Source organism: Spermophilus citellus (genome assembly GCF_964194105.1).
Source record: "Spermophilus citellus genome assembly, chromosome: 4".
Classification (NCBI taxonomy): Eukaryota; Metazoa; Chordata; class Mammalia; order Rodentia; family Sciuridae; genus Spermophilus; species Spermophilus citellus.
In genome coordinates, this window is record NC_138185.1 from 21704498 (window position 1) to 21719861 (window position 15364).

The 15364-nt window shown below is 46.5% G+C and overlaps 1 pseudogene across 1 annotated transcript; it reads left to right on the forward strand.

Annotated features, from left to right (window-relative positions):
- The first annotated feature begins 2040 nt into the window (after nt 1-2040).
- On the forward strand, nt 2041-7796 carry LOC308647421 (huntingtin-interacting protein K-like; annotated as a pseudogene). Its single transcript has 2 exons — nt 2041-2327; nt 7792-7796. The product of its transcript is annotated as a huntingtin-interacting protein K-like (transcript).
- Nucleotides 7797-15364: the final 7568 nt, after the last annotated feature.

Consider the following 15364-nt stretch of genomic DNA (forward strand, 5'->3'; position numbering starts at 1 on the left):
AATCATTTGATACTTGGTGCTCAGAATGTTTTCTTTTGGTTAAGCAGTCTAACCATAAATCAGTTGTGAGCACATTGAATCTGGGGGTGTTTAAAGTAATTGAGGTTTTTCTTCCTAGTTGATCTGGTACAAGCATGCACAGAAGGTTTTGCTCATCTAACCAAAGAGGCGACCATGGCTGGGTCACGCACATAGATCAGGGTTTTCATGTACTTTCTTTCTCTCTCCCCAACGGTTCACCTATCTCATTTGACTTCACTTAACCTTAATTACCTCCTTAAAGAAACAATTTTCAATTATAGTCACATTGGAATCTGGAGCTTCAACAGATGAGATCTGGAGGGGATGCAACTCAGTTACACTGTTATGCCAGATTTGTGGGACCCCAATAGACCTCCAGGAGCCGAATCCAATGCAATCACACAAGAGCCTTTATTGCAAGCTCGAGCCTGGACTCACAACTATTACCGATACAGAGGTCCCAGGAAGTGATCCCCGGTCCTTTGTTCAGTGAGATTTTATAGGTTTTGGGGGGATACTCTATGCGTCACAACATCACACAGCAAATCATTCCATACCGCAGGAAAATCAAACAACAACTCTTAACATTGATTAGCACATTCACTGGCAGGAACAAGTTAGTAGGGGTGATTGGTTAGTACAATAGGGGGATTCCTTTGAACTGATTAGTTTAGGCCACGAGGGGTGTATGTGCTAAACTGTAAGGAATGGTGGAAAAAGCTCCGTAAACTCAACAAGCCAAAACAACCGTTTACCTGTCCGAGATTTTATTACCAGGACCATAGCGGCCAGTTGCAGAAGAGAAGGGGGTTGAGAGAGAGACAGAGATAGAGAGAGAGAGAGAGAGAGAGAGAGAGAGAGAGAGAGAGAGAGAGAGAAGAGAGAGAGGAGAGGGGGAAGAGAGAGAGAGGAGAGGGAAATTGAGAGAGAAGAGAGGGGAGAGTAAGAGAGGGGAGAGTAAAAAAAGGGGAGAGTAAGAGAGGGGAGAGGGAGAGGGAGAGAGTAAGGGAACAAGCACGAACAGGGTGTTGATATTTATGGGCTCAACACAGGATGAGGAGGAGCAAGGCCAGTGGGTTGTTACTTCTTCATTGGCAGAGAGTTAGCGCCACTTCAGGGATTGGAGGTGCGCCATTCAAAGTTCACGCCATTCACAGGGATTGGAGGTGATGGTTCGAGTGCCATTCAGTGCATCATGGACCTGAGCTCCTGAAAGAGAAGCGCTTTGGACGCCATCTTTACCAATACTCCTGAGCTCCAGGAAGAGAAGCACTCTGGGCTCCATCTTTACCAACATTCCTCCCTTTGTTTTGGTTTGGGGGTGTCATACTCGATCTGGCTACTTCCTGCTTAGTAGGGGCTTGTTTAGAGGGTGGGAGGTAGGTCAGTTGGTTGGAGAAGAAGGGCCAGGAGGCCCCATATCCATGCACTGAAGGCATGGATTTCCTCCGGGGAGAAGTCCATGAACATGCCCTGCAACTATGAAAAGAAACAGCATTAATTTCTGCCATGTCGTCCAGTCTATTGGGCTGGTAGAAAAAAACCTATGCCCAGGAGAAGGCAGATTAGAACATATAAAGCTGAAAACCAAGGGCTTATTTTTTTGGCATGGTGAGGTAGAGATGGCCCTTAGGTGGAGCTGTCATTTGGTATCTTCATCTTTCAGCACTTGGTGGAGGTTGGGTTTCTTGGAATGAGTGGATGTGTGTGTCTTCTGGCTCGTTGGCAAGTAGTTGATAATCCCCGAGGAGGAGCTGATTGAAAGTTTGGTTAGAGGGCTGGGGGTGTGGCTCAAGCGGTAACGCGCTCACCTTGCATGTGCGGGGCACTGGGTTCAATCCTCAGCATCACATAAAATAAAAAATAAAGATGTTGTGTCCGCTGGAAACTGAAAAATAAATAAATTTTAAAAAAGAAAGTTCGGTTAGAGATTTTGTTAATTTGTCCTTGAAGGAATTTTCAGAATGCAAGGAAGGAAGGCACAGAATAGAAAGACCAACTAGAGGCGGTGAGATCAACATGGCGACCGAGGGGGATGTGGAGCTGGAGTTGGAAACGGAGACCAGCGGCCCCGAATGGCCCCTGAGAAGCCACGGAAGCATGACAGTGGTGCGGTGGACCTGGAGCAGGTCACCGACTATGTGAGGAGAAGGAGATCCAGAGTTCCAATCTGGAGACAGCTATGTCCATCATTGGAGATAGAAGGTCTCGGGAGCAGAAAGCCAAACAAGAATGGGAGAAGGAACTGGCAAAGGTCACTATCAAGAAAGAAGATCTGGAGTTTGCGGGAACACATGGGAAACGTGGTGGAGGCTCTTATTGCTCTGACCAACTGATACTTACTTTTTCAGGCATATTTACAGGATTAACTTATTGCAATAAAGACTTTTTTTGCAGTTAAAAAAAAAAAAGACCAACTAGAGGTCCCAGTATCAGGAGAATCCAGCAGCTGATGGGGTTTGTGAAGAGATCCCAATAGGATTGTTGTGCCAATTGCTGATTTCTAAAAAGGGTGTGGGTGTACTGTGTTGCTGTGGGTTCCTAGGTCCTATCAGGAGGCCCATTCTTATGAATGTTCTTCTCTGGAATGGGAGGGAGAGTGGTGCGTGACTGTGAAAAACTGAGCTTGAAAGGGTTATCTGGGGGTATCTCACAGGTAAATCTGGGTGATTGTGGGGGTCCTGCAAAGTTGGGAGCTGTGGTGGGATTATCCTCTGGAGAGCTTGCCGCTGGTTTTAACCTAGAAATATGAATCTAGGGGGTTAGTTTCTTTCCTTCCTGTTGGAGTTTTGCAGCATTGGGTGTACACAGGACTACCTGCAATGGCCCTTCCCATTTTGAGGTTGGGGGGATCTTTCCCCTGGGGAAGAAAAGTAGACCCATTCTCCTGGTTTGAGCAGAAAGGAGGCAGCTGAGTTCTCTGGTGCTTCCATAGCTCAGAGCCTATAAGAAAGAGGAGGGGAAGAGCATATTGGTTGGGGAGGGGCCAAGGCTCTGGTGAGATTCCCGGGGGGAGAAGGGGACGACCATACATTATCTCAAAGGGGAAGGCAAGGGATGGCTTTTTTGGTAAAGCCCTCAGGCATAATAGGGCAAGAGAGAGGAGTTTAACCCAATCTAAATGAGTCTCTGAAGACAGCTTCGATATGATGGTTGGCTTGCTCAACCTTACCTGAGGCTTAGGGGGCGATAGGGACAATGAAAGTGCCATGGATGGACAATGTCTTTGCCACATTCTGAGTTACTTGAGAGACAAACTCAGGCTCGTTGTCAGATTGGATTGAAGTGGGCATCCCAAACCGAGGGATTACTTCGGTTAGGAGGATGTTAGCAACTGTGGTAGCCTGCTTATTTGAGGTGGGGAAGGCCTCTACCCAACCCAAGAATGTGTCTATTAAAACTAGTATGTATTTGAAGTTTTTTACTCTGGGCATGTTGGTAAAGTCGATTTGCCATTCTGCCCCGGGAATATGGCCCCTAGCCTGATGAGAAGGGAAGGTTCCGGGTTTTAAAGATGTATTGGGATTCACTCTTTTGCATATCTGGCATGAGGCTGTGATTTGCTATATCACGTCTTTATCCTGGGGAGTCAGAGAACCAGGTCTAATTAGGTTGGTCTAGAGGTCCCTCAGTGATATTAGTTGGGCATGGGAGGAAGTTTTCTAGAATTTCCCTGCATTTATGTATTGGGGACTGTGTTTGACCTTGAGCCTGAATGGGTAACAGAGTTGCCGGGTTGAGAGGGGCGCATTTTTGGAAGGACATGGAGGACTCGTAGAGGAAAGAGACCAAGAGAGAGAGAATTCGACAGGGAGGTGGGGTTTGCAGTCCTTTGTATGTTAGCAAGTCCTTGAGGTGATGAGGAGAGGTGACAGTGATTTGGGCTCCAAAGTAAGCTTTTGTGATTCCTTTAATAAAACATAGGAGGCCGCTAGGGCGCAGAGACAAGGAGCCCATCCCCGGACAGTTGGATCTAACTATTTCGAAAGGTATGCCACCGGAGCGAAAGTGGGCCCATACATTTGTCTCAGCACCCCCAAGCCTTGCCCTTTGTTTTCATGAACATAGAGAGTAAAAGGCCTATTAACATCTGGCAGGTGTAGAGCTGGTACTTGTAAGAGGGCCTTCTGGAAGGTTCTGAAATGTGGTGCAGCTGAAAGTAACAAGGGTTCATGCTTGTTCCCCTTTGCTAGATCATATAATGGTCTGGCAAGTAGTGAGTAATTTGGTACCCATGCCCTAAAATAGCCTGCCAGATCCAGGAACGAGAGAATCTCCTCGTTAGTTTTTTGGTACTGGGAGGCTTTCAATAAGGCCTTTTCTATGGGTTGTGATAGCTTTCTTCCCTGGGGAAATGAGGAACCCTAAGTAAACAACCTCAGAGAGAGAGAGAGAGAGAGCTGCACCTTTTGCGGAGAAACCCTATATCCTCGGTGAGCAAGAAAATTCAGGAGGGTGGCTGTGTCCAACTTTGAGGTTTCTAATGAGGGACTATAGAGGAGGAGATCATCAACATATTGTAAGAGGGTTGAGTCGGGGCATAGAGGGAAAAAAATCCTCAAGATCTCCAGCGAGGACTTGTCCAAAAATATGTGGGCTGTCTAAAAACCCCTGGGGCAGGACAGTCCAGATTAACTGTCGGGAATGTCTAGTTTCTGGGTCAGTCCAGGTGAAGGCAAATATGTCTTGGGAAGAGACAGATAGTGGAATTGAAAAGAAGGCATCTTTAAGATCAATAACTGAAAAACAGGTGGAGTTTGCAGAAATGGAGGGAAGGATAGTATAAGGGTTTGGAACCAGGGGATGTATGGGCCTGGTTGAAGAATTTATTAACTTTAAGTCCTGCACCAAACAGTATATTTCATTAGGCTTTTTTACTGCTAAAATTGGGGTATTGAATGGAGAGTGTGTGGGACAGAGGAACCCCTTTCTTAGTAAGCTCTGAATGATTGGCTTTAGGCCCTTAAGACTGGCAGTTGGCAGCGGGTATTGGGCGTGGTCTGGGAAGTGGTTAGGGTCTTTAAGATGCACTTCCATGGGAGAGCAATTTGCAGAGGATGGGTTTTCAGAGTCCCATACAATTAGGTCTACCATTTTACAAGGGGAGGGGAAAACATGTGTTCTGGTGGTTGTTGGGGTCTCCACACCAGATACAAAGGGGTAAAGTCTCTTCTTCATCAGGGAGTAAAACCATGACGAAGATATAAGTAGGGGAGGACAATAAGGGTAAGGTTATGGGAGGCCTTCAAGATGGATAATATATCCCCTTCCAACAAGAGCACCGGACACTGAGGCATAACCAAAAAATGGTGTGAAAAGGAGAACTCAGATAAGGAGCAAGTGAGGGGAGGAGTTCTGTGTGGGATGGTGGTTTGACCTCCTACCCCGACAATAGGAGATTCGGAGGGATAGGTAGTTCCCCCAAACTCTCTCAGAGCCGAGAATGTAGCCCCGGTGTCTACAAAAAGTTTATGGGACGCCCATCCACTCAGATAACCACCCTGGGTTGCTGCTTGGTGATTGAATAGGTCGGGACAGAAGACCCAGGGCCCCATCAATCCTCGCTGCTAGGCCCAGCAAGTCACTGGTGGGGTGACTGACCTCAGCTCCCCTCCGGGAATTGGGGCAGTCCGATCCCCAGTGGCCAGGACGTCGGCATCTGGGGCATGGTCTGGGTGGTGGGGTTAGGGCAAGCCCTAGCCCAATGTCCTTCATCACCACACTTAAATCAGGGCCCAGGGGGTCCTCATTGTGGGGGTTGTTGTCTCCCCCTTTCCATAGGTTGGAAGCAGGGCCCAGGGGGTCCTCTTTGTGGGGGTTTTTGTCTCCCCCTTTCCATAGTTTGGAAGCAGCCCTGTAACACCTGGGCCAACATCTGTCATTTTTGGCATTTTGCTCTTTTATCTCTGTTGTGGTAGACTTTGAAGGCCGTGGCCAACACCTCGGTCTGAGGAATCAAGGGCCCCCTCTCTAATTTTTAGCTTTGCCTGGATGTCGGGGTAGCTTTGTGAGAAAAAATCGGTCATAAGAAGTTGCCTCCCATCTGGGGATTAAGGGTCCAAATTAGTGTACTGAAGGAGAGCCTTTGTTAGTCGGTCTAGGAAGGCTGAGGGTTTTCATTCTTCTCCTGGATGACTGCCGGGAGTTTATCAAAGTTAATAGCCTTTTGTGCTGCCGCCTTTAGGCCAGCTATCAGACAGGTAATAAGGTGGTCCATATGTCCCAGGTCTTAGGGGTCATTATAATCCCAATGGGGGTCTTGGTCTGGAACCGCCTGGGCCCCTAAGGGATGGTGGGCATTAGTCTGATGAACCTAGTCTGCATAGGCCCTAGCCTGGTTCCAGACCCTTCTCCTTTCCTCAGGGAGGAGAGTATTGGACAGAATCATATAGAGATCATGAAGGTGAGGCTATAGGCTTGAGTTAAGTATTGAAACTCTTTAATATAAGAGACAGAGTTTTCAGTGTAAGATCCCAATTTTTTTTCTACTTGAGAAAGGTCAATCATAGAAAAAGGAACATAAACCCTTAAAATCCTGTCCGGCCCGGTGACCTCTCAAAGGGAGGCCACAACATGTGAAATTTGAGTCAGGTGACATGATGTGGTGACTTGTGGCTTAGGTGGTGTATTAGTGCGTGAACGGGTGGCTGAATGGGTGGCAGGTAGATTAAATTAAGGTGGAGGGACCGGGCGGAAGGAACGGAAGTGGGAGGAGTTTGTTCAGAAGTGTCAGGAGGAAGAGGAGAAGTGTCTGAAGAAGAAGCCACAGATGCAGAAGACGGGGAATTGGGAGGAGGTGAAAATGGGGAAAGCGGGGCTGAGGGCGGGGAAGAGCAGTATGGAGGCGGTTCATCGGCCGGATGGAAAGTGGAGGCGGAGAGCAGAGAAAAGGAAAGAGAAGGAGAAGGTGTGGAGGCAGAGGTGAAGGAAGTTTGAGAGCAAGGAGCAGCTGTTGAGGCTTGCATTGGGTGCAGAGATTTGGATGAGATCGAAGTAAGGAAACAGCCTCCACATAGGGAATCTCATTCCACTTCTTTGATCGCTCACAGTAATTAAAAAGATCCCAGAGTAAATTGGGATCCAGAGACCCACACGTGAGCCAAACGTTTTGGTTGTCTAAGGGGTATGTAGGCCAGTCCTGGATACAGAATTTTATCAGCCTTTTCAGTTTAATATCAGGGGCCAGGCTCAGGGTTTTCAAATTATCTAAGAGGCACCGCAAAGGAGAATCGGCTGGGAGGGACGAGGAATTTCCCATGCTGGAAGGGCAAGATGGGAGTCAGAGAGAGAGAGAGAGAGAGAGAGAGAGAGAGAGAGAGAGGAAACTCAGGCTGGAATGAGCTTCCTGTAAGCTCCAGGTTCAAGTGGGTGTCCCCAAAATGACCAATCGCTGCGGGGAAGTACAGAGGGCACTACCTGGTCATCACCAGTGAAGTTCGATCTGTGAGACCCAAATAGGGCCGGGGCCGTGGGCAACCTGACGTCGACTGGAATGAAAGAGTCAGGAACGGGAGGAACGGAGTTCCGGACTCAGGTGAGACGGGCTTAGCAATTACGCTAACCTGTCCACGGGAGATAAGAGTGAAGGGAGATGGAGGAGTTAGAAAGAGGGAATTAATCCTACGTCCCAGGCAGTTGATTCCCAGGGGTGTCCTAGCAGAGCACCCGGGGTCCACCATGACCCTGATGGGTCTGGGTGGGGTGCATTCCCCCCTAAAACACCTGGAGGGATTGCCGGACACTCAACGGCCAATTCCCTTGTTCTGGCAGGTTAGGGTTCAGGCGCTCATGGGATGGGGGAACTCACCAATCTGCAGGCTGGTGGTGGATGTCAGGCAGGCGATCAGAGGAGTGGACTACGACAGGAACGGTTGGGCTCGGAGTTTGGGAACGGGGTTCCGCCTTGAGCGACGGGGATCCCTGTCCCAGGGTTCAGCACCAATGAAAGGAACAATGGAAAAGCTCCGTAAACTCAACAGGCCAAAACAACCATTTACCTGTCTGAGATTTTATTACCAGAACCATAGCGGCCAGTCACAGAAGAGAAGGGGGGAGAGAGGGGGAGAGAGAGGGGGAGGGGGAGAGAGAAAGGAGAGGGGGAAGAGAGAGAGAAGAGAAGGGGAGAGTAAGAGAGGGGAGAGGGAGAGGGAGAGTAAGAGAGCGAGCATGAACAGGGTGTTGATATTTATGGGTCAACACAGGATGAGGAGGAGCAGGGCGAGTGGGTTGTTACCTCTTCATTGGCCGAGAGTTTGCGCCACTTCAGGGATTGGAGGTGCGCCATTCAAAGTTCGTGCCATTCACAGGGATTGGAGGTGATGGTTCGCGTGCCATTCAGTGCGACATGGACCTGAGCTCCCGGAAGAGAAGCGCTTCAGGCGCCATCTTTACCAACATTCCTGAGCTCCCAGAAGAGAAGCACTCGGGACTCCATCTTTACCAATATAAACTACATGGTTTCCCAACATGTTATCAACCACCATAAAGTACTGGGGGGTCATCTGGCATCCCAGGTATTTTCCCTTTTTCATGCTGATTGGAGGTTGCTAGGGGGGTTGCTATGGGTCCTCACCTAGCTTAACTGAGTCAGGGACACCTGTGATGCAATTTTTCCAAAGGAGCCATCAATTGGCTTGGTGTGGTAGCATGTCTGTATCCTCCTCCCTTCTGCTAGTGATGGTCTAAAATTTGGGGGCCAACAGAGGTGAGGCAAAGAACCTCACCCCCCACTGGCACCAAGGCCAAATTTGAGGGCCAACAGAGGTAAGGCAAAGAACCTCACCCCTCCATTGGTGCATAGGCCTATCCACAAGTATAGATGTATGCTGGACCGGTAGTCAGTGACGGGTATGATCCAATTGCAGTGGTATCAACCTAAGACAGGAGGCTGACGCCTAGAGGTCAGTTTATCCAATGACGGGTAAGAACCATATGTTGAATTGGACAACCTAACAGGCACGGTCCCTAAGCCACATTACTTGTTGTTTAATTAATCAGAAGCGGGGAGATGCTGAGAGCCATAGCCAAGTAAGAATGATGCATGGCAATTTCCTTGTCAGCCTACCCCATGTTGCTTAAAGGGAGGACTCTCCATTGTGGAAATGGGCTTGCCTTGGACCCAGGTCATTTGCAGTGACATTGCATGAATGTTTGAGAAAGGTGACCCTGCTCAAGGACCAGGACGGGTCAGGGTTTAGGCGGATCGGGGGTTTAGGGCGGTTCCAGGTTTAAGGTGTATCCTGCTGGGAATAGGGCGTATCCTGCTGCCTCCAGGCGCCCACTCCTTGAGTTCCCGTTGAGTTCTCACGGGATTCAGAGGGTATTTGGGATGCAGAGCCTGGTGGAGGTGTAAATTTTTCCCAGAAAGTGCGTGTAGAGTGCCGGAGGATTTTCCCAGAACGTGAGTGTAGAGTGCCGGTGACAGTTCGAGAATAAAGAGTTGCTGTTTGAATCTACAAGGTGTGAGTGGCTCGTGATTTTGTGCCCAGCCAGACTGCAGCAGCTTAGGAGTGCTCTATGGGTTTTTCCAAGGACAAGGGTCACGCTCCCTTCCTTGGACAGGCTTTGCTCTGAGGTACAGGCTGGTTTCTCAAAAATGGAGTCTCATTAGTTTCTCAATACCATGGGTTCCCCACTGAGCAGCAAGGAATTTCTTAGAGAAAAGGATCTTTGTGAACTTGACTGGCTAAGAGTGGCATGCACTGGAGAAGGCATTGCATGAGAGGATGAGGAATCAGACTAGATTGGATGGGATATGAGAGTCACTACAAGGGAAAAACCAGCCATATGATACTGGATCTGTGGAGTAGATGAACACACAGTATCTTCATGAATTTTTATGTGGTGATGAGCCAGTGCCTCACACATGTGAGGCAAGCACTTTATCACTGAACTACACCCTCAGCCCCTCTTCAATAGTTTGGAGCTAGCTAACTATAGCAATTGTAAAACCCTCTTCTGTTGTAGATTCAGGGCTACCAAGCAAATCTACACTGAAATAAGATCAACTAATGCAACTACCATTTTTAATTTTTAGGAGCCAATGCCATGTTTAAAATATAAGTATGATTGACTCTTAGGCATGAGGGTTTTTTTTTTTTTTTTTTTTTTTTTTTTTTTGGTTTTTGCTTGTTTTTGTACTGAGGATTGAACCCAGGGTCACTTAACCACTGAGCCACATCCCCACCCCTTTTTATTTATTTTATTTTAAGACAGGGTCTTGCAAAATTGCTGAGGCTGGCTTTGAATTTGCAATCCTCTTGCCTCATCCTCCTGAGTCACTGGGATTGCAGATATGTGCTATCACACCCAGCTTAGCAATGAGTTTTAAAAGAGTCTATGAGTGGGCTAGGGTTGCAGCTCAATGGTACAGCACTTGCCTAGCAAGAGACCCTGGGTTCAATCCCTAGTATTGTACAAGGAAAAGAAAAAAAATAAAATAAAAAGATCTATGAGTTTTTTTGTTTGTTTTGTTTCGTTTTTGTTTTTTAACCTGGAGATGTCCCACCCCACTAAGGGAAGTCTGCTCACTTTTTATATGTTTGAGCATCCCAACCTCCAAATACATGGCTACTCCTACCCCAGACACTGTGTCACAGGGAGTCATTCTATACTCCATAGGATAAGATGGCCTGTCTCTACAAGAGCTTAAAAGCAATAGACTTTTTAAGGTTCTCTCAAGTTGCAGAAAGATTAAAAAAAAAGTGTGTCACATTAGATTGGGTAGAGAGAAGTGATAGGAGGGGAGGAGAAGGGGGAAAGGAAGGACAGCAGAATGAAAGAAAGAAAGGAAGGAAGGAAGGAAGGAAGGAAGGAAGGAAGGAAGGAAGGAAGGAAGGAAGGAAGAAAGAAAAAAAGAAAGAAAGAAAGAAAGAAAGAAAGAAAGAAAGAAAGAAAGAAAGAAAGAAAGAGGAGAATAGTGATTTTCAAGGCCTAACCAGATGCCAAGCCCAGAGCACTTAGGACCTGTATGTAACACTGGGCGAGTCTCTTCAGCTCTCTGAGCTTTGCATCTTTAAATGGCTATGATAACATTAGAGTCTTTGCCCAAAACTAATTCTCTTCCTCATGGAACTAGACCTTCACCTTTGCCTAAAGGGTAAACATGTGACTTGACAGGGTCAATCTTTTTTATAACCTTGTCCACAGGGATTAGTTCAGGAAGGGAAGCAACCCAGGCTTGTTGAAGTTATCCTATTACAATTTTCTATTGGGCCTGGAGGAGTAGAGCCTCTCTCTCTCACGTCTGGATATGGAGCCCAAAGGATGAGACCCTCCCAGCGCCTGTGGCTCCCACATTATGCACCTTATTTGACCTCATCTCTTACTGCTCCCACTTTGACTCATTCTGCACCCGCCACAATGGCCCCCTTGCTATTTCTCACTCCACATATGTTTCTACTTCAGGAAATTTACTGTTCACTCTCTCTGGAATTTTTTTCCTCCACCTGCATAGCTGACTCCATCTCCTTCAAGTTTCTGTTCAAATGTCCCCTCTTCCAAAGACCAGTCCTGACCACCCCCTTGCAAAATGGGGACCTAACTCCCTCTGCTCTTAGTCTCTTATCCCGCTCTACATTTTTCCCACAGTACCAACTCCTGACTATCAGTTTATCATTGCTAATTATATCATTGCTTGTTGCCAGCATCTTCCCAGTAGAATATAAGTTTTACTAGGTAAGGGGTCTCTGTCTGTTTTGTTTTGTCCATGGATGTGTCCCAAAGAGTCTAGAGCAATGCAGGCAAATAGGAAGTACCCAGTAAATGTTCATATTTGATGGGTGAATTAATGAGTGCATTTGGGGTTTTTGGTTTGTTTGCATTCTTTTAGTACTAGAGATTGAACCCAGGGGTGCTTTACCACTGAACTACAGCCCCAGTCCTTTTATTTTTTATTTTTATTTCTTGGTACCAGGGATTGAACTCTGGGCACTTGACAACTGAGCCACTCCCCAGCCCTCGTTTGTATTTTATTTAGAGACAGGATCTCATTGAGTTGCTTAGTGTCTTGCTTTTGCTGAGGCTGGCTTTGAATTTGCGATCCTCCTGTCTCAGCCTTTCAAGCTCCTGGGATTACAGGCTTGCGCCGTGGCACCTGGTTTGTTTTTAAATTTTGAGGCAGGGTTTTGCTAAGTTGCTTAGGGCCTCGCTAAATTGTTGAGGCCCGATCTTGAACTTGAAATCCTCCTATCTCAGCCTCCTAAATTGTTGGGATTACAGGGATGGACCACTGCACCCCGCTGACTAGCATATTTGTAACCCTAGGAACCTAACACTATAATATCTATTCATGGAGATTGTTATGAAGATTAGAAATTATAAAGTAAGGCAAAAGTGGAATTTCTGAGAACATCTGAGGAGATGTTCTATGTATGTACACATTTTACTTCACAGGTTTTCCTTCTTGAGCATTTTTTTTTTAGTTGTAGTTGGACACAATATTTTTATTTTATTTATTTATTTTAATATTTTGTTAGTTATAGGTGTACACAATATCTTTATTTTATTTTTATTGGTGCTGAGGATCGAACCCAATGCCCCACATATACTAGGCAAAAGCTCTACCTCTGAGCCACAATCCCAGCCCCTATTTATTTTTATGTGATGCTGAGGATCGAACCCAGGGCCCCACACATGCTAGGTGAGTGCTTTACCGCTGAGCCACAACCCCAGCCTCTTGAGTGCTTTTTTAATCGCATCAGAAATCAGTATTTTTTTTTTTCCGTGTGGGAATCAAACCCAGGGTTTCATGTATGCTAGGTAAGTCCTCTACCACTGAGCTACACCACCAGCACAGTACTTTTACTTTTTTTATTTTTAAAGGATTTTGGCTTGGCTTTGAGATTTGCACAGCTGGGGAAAAGAATGTTTGAGGAGGCCTAGTTCAATAAAAGGAGAAAAGGAAGTGAAAATAAGAACCAGAGAGTGATGTTAGCTGGAAGTGAGAACCAGCAGTACTGGTTGCAGAGGAAGTTGTGGATAAATGTAAAACCACAAGGTTAATGCTCCCAGGATAAAATTGCACAATTTGGCTAGTTGGGTGACAGCTAGTTGGACATCAGGGAAGAATTGCTGGGACTATTCAAGGTCACTGGGCAGTGGGCCTCAAAATAGTTGATCATATTGTCTTTTCTAGGACTGAGGATGGCAAGCTTAACTTGAGAAAAGGAGAGCGTGGGCAGGGATTCCTGTCATTGTTCCCAGGGGTTCCTGTCATTGTGTAGAATGCCCGGATGCAACAGAATCACAGGACTGCAAGTGGAGTTAAGTGAAGTGTCAAACTGGAAAGAACTTAAGATTTGGAGTTAGCACTGCCTTAGAATCTCAACTGTTGCTTACACTCTGTCATTTACCAGCCCTATGACCTGGAGCAAGTAACCAAGCATCTTTTACAATATCAGGGGCCCCTGAGAAATAGAAGATGGGAAGAAATAATAAACATGGCTTAAATTACACTTTTTTTTTTCAGAGCTACTAGGGATTGAGGCCAGGGCCTTCCACATACTAGGTAAGTGCTGTAACCCCACCTTCTATTTTTTGAGATGGTTTCTCCCTAAAGTACCAAGGCTGACCCTGAACTTGGAATCCTCCTATGTCAGCCTCCTGAATAGCTGGGATTATAGGCATGGAATACAGTGCCTGACAGAAATTGTGCTTTTTAACAAACAAAAACCAAGTAAAACTTCTGAAAAGCAACTGAACAAGTTCAAGTGATTAATCTAAAAACCCTGTTTATATTATCTTTATTGCCTAGGAAACCTTCTGTGGGGGAAGATTTCCCCACAAGTCTTATAAACAGTTTTCCAAATAAATTATTTCTGACTTATAATATCTCACTCAGACAAATGCTATTTGTTTTCTCTTTTACCTTCTTGTTTCAGTTTCATAAGTCTTGGCAACTGCTGGGTACTTTCCACAGTGTTCTAGCTGGTTAGGGCATGCTTTTTTGGGCCTGGTCTTCTGTGAAAATGGAACCCTCCCTATACTTTCCCCCAAGGGTCTGTGGGAACAGCAAGCAACCTAAAATGTTGGGCTAGCTAATAGAAAACAACTTTACACCAAAACTCTCATTGACAAGCAATGGTTGGCTAGTTATTAAAAGCATGGCTGGCTCCATTTTCTGGGTTTGAATCTAGGTTTCTCATTTCCTAGCTGTGAGACCTCAGGCAAATTACTTTTTCTTTCTTTCTTGTCTTCCCTCTCTCTTTGGTGGAGGGGATTGAACTCAGGGCCTCTCTAATGCAAAGCAGGCGCTCTACCAAGAGTTCCAACCCTGTCTTTGTATCTCACTTTCCTACATTCCAAGGTTATTGTGATAACTGAATGTATCAGTATTTATAAAGCCTTCAGAATAGTGACTGGTACACAGTAGAGCTTTCGGCTAACAATATTTCAGCTTGTCAATTTTTGTTTTGTTTTGGTACTGGGGATTGAACCCAGGGCCTCCCCTGTACTTGTGCTGTATCACTGAGCTATGCCCAAGCCCTTTGGCTAACCCACCGGACCACTAATTCATACTGCTAATGATAAAGCTAATCCGCCTCATTCCTTCTTCATGCCGTAGATGAATCTATGGTTTGATTGCTGGAAAGGTGTTGGCTTCACTATTAGTGGTAGTTGTAGTCTTTTTACCAATAATGCATGGACCAGGATTTAAAGAGGGAGTTGGGCCATGCCCCAAAGTGGCTAAAATGAAGGGGAAATGCTGTTACTACCAGTTAGTAAAAGTCCTGGTGGGGAAATTTTAGGTAATCAGATTGACCACTTCCCTTTATCTGGGGATTTAGGACCGAGAGAGGGGTCAAGGATTCTTCTTTCCGGGAATCCATCTCCATTTGGAACATTTTAAGTCTGCCCTGCATAGCAACCTGAAAACAGCATCTCCAGGGTCCTCTTGCTACCTAGCAAGATTGCAGAATTTGTGAAATGCAAAAAGACCCTCTCGCATGAGGTTTGAAATAATTTTGGGAGTCTTCCAATGATTCCCCCTAAACCATTTTTGTCTGTCGGGAAGGTACTGGCAGGTTCGCGAGGTCTTTTAGGGGTTTTGGGGTGTCTGAAACGCCAAGGGGAAACCTAGTACACATTTGGAGGAGGGTCCTCTCCATCCACCAGAAGAACCCCTAATCCAGAGTGTGACCAGATTTGTTTTGCACCCAGCCACGCTCCCCTCCAGCGCTCTATTTGCTAGCATCTCCTCACAACCCCAGCACAACCCGTTGGCTTCTAGCTCCGCCTTTTCCCGTAAACACCCGAGCGAAACTGACGACCGGACCGTCTTTGCGCCTGCGCGTCGAGCCTAGGGCTAGAGCCGCAGGGCCGTCTGGCTCAAGCGCTGATCTGC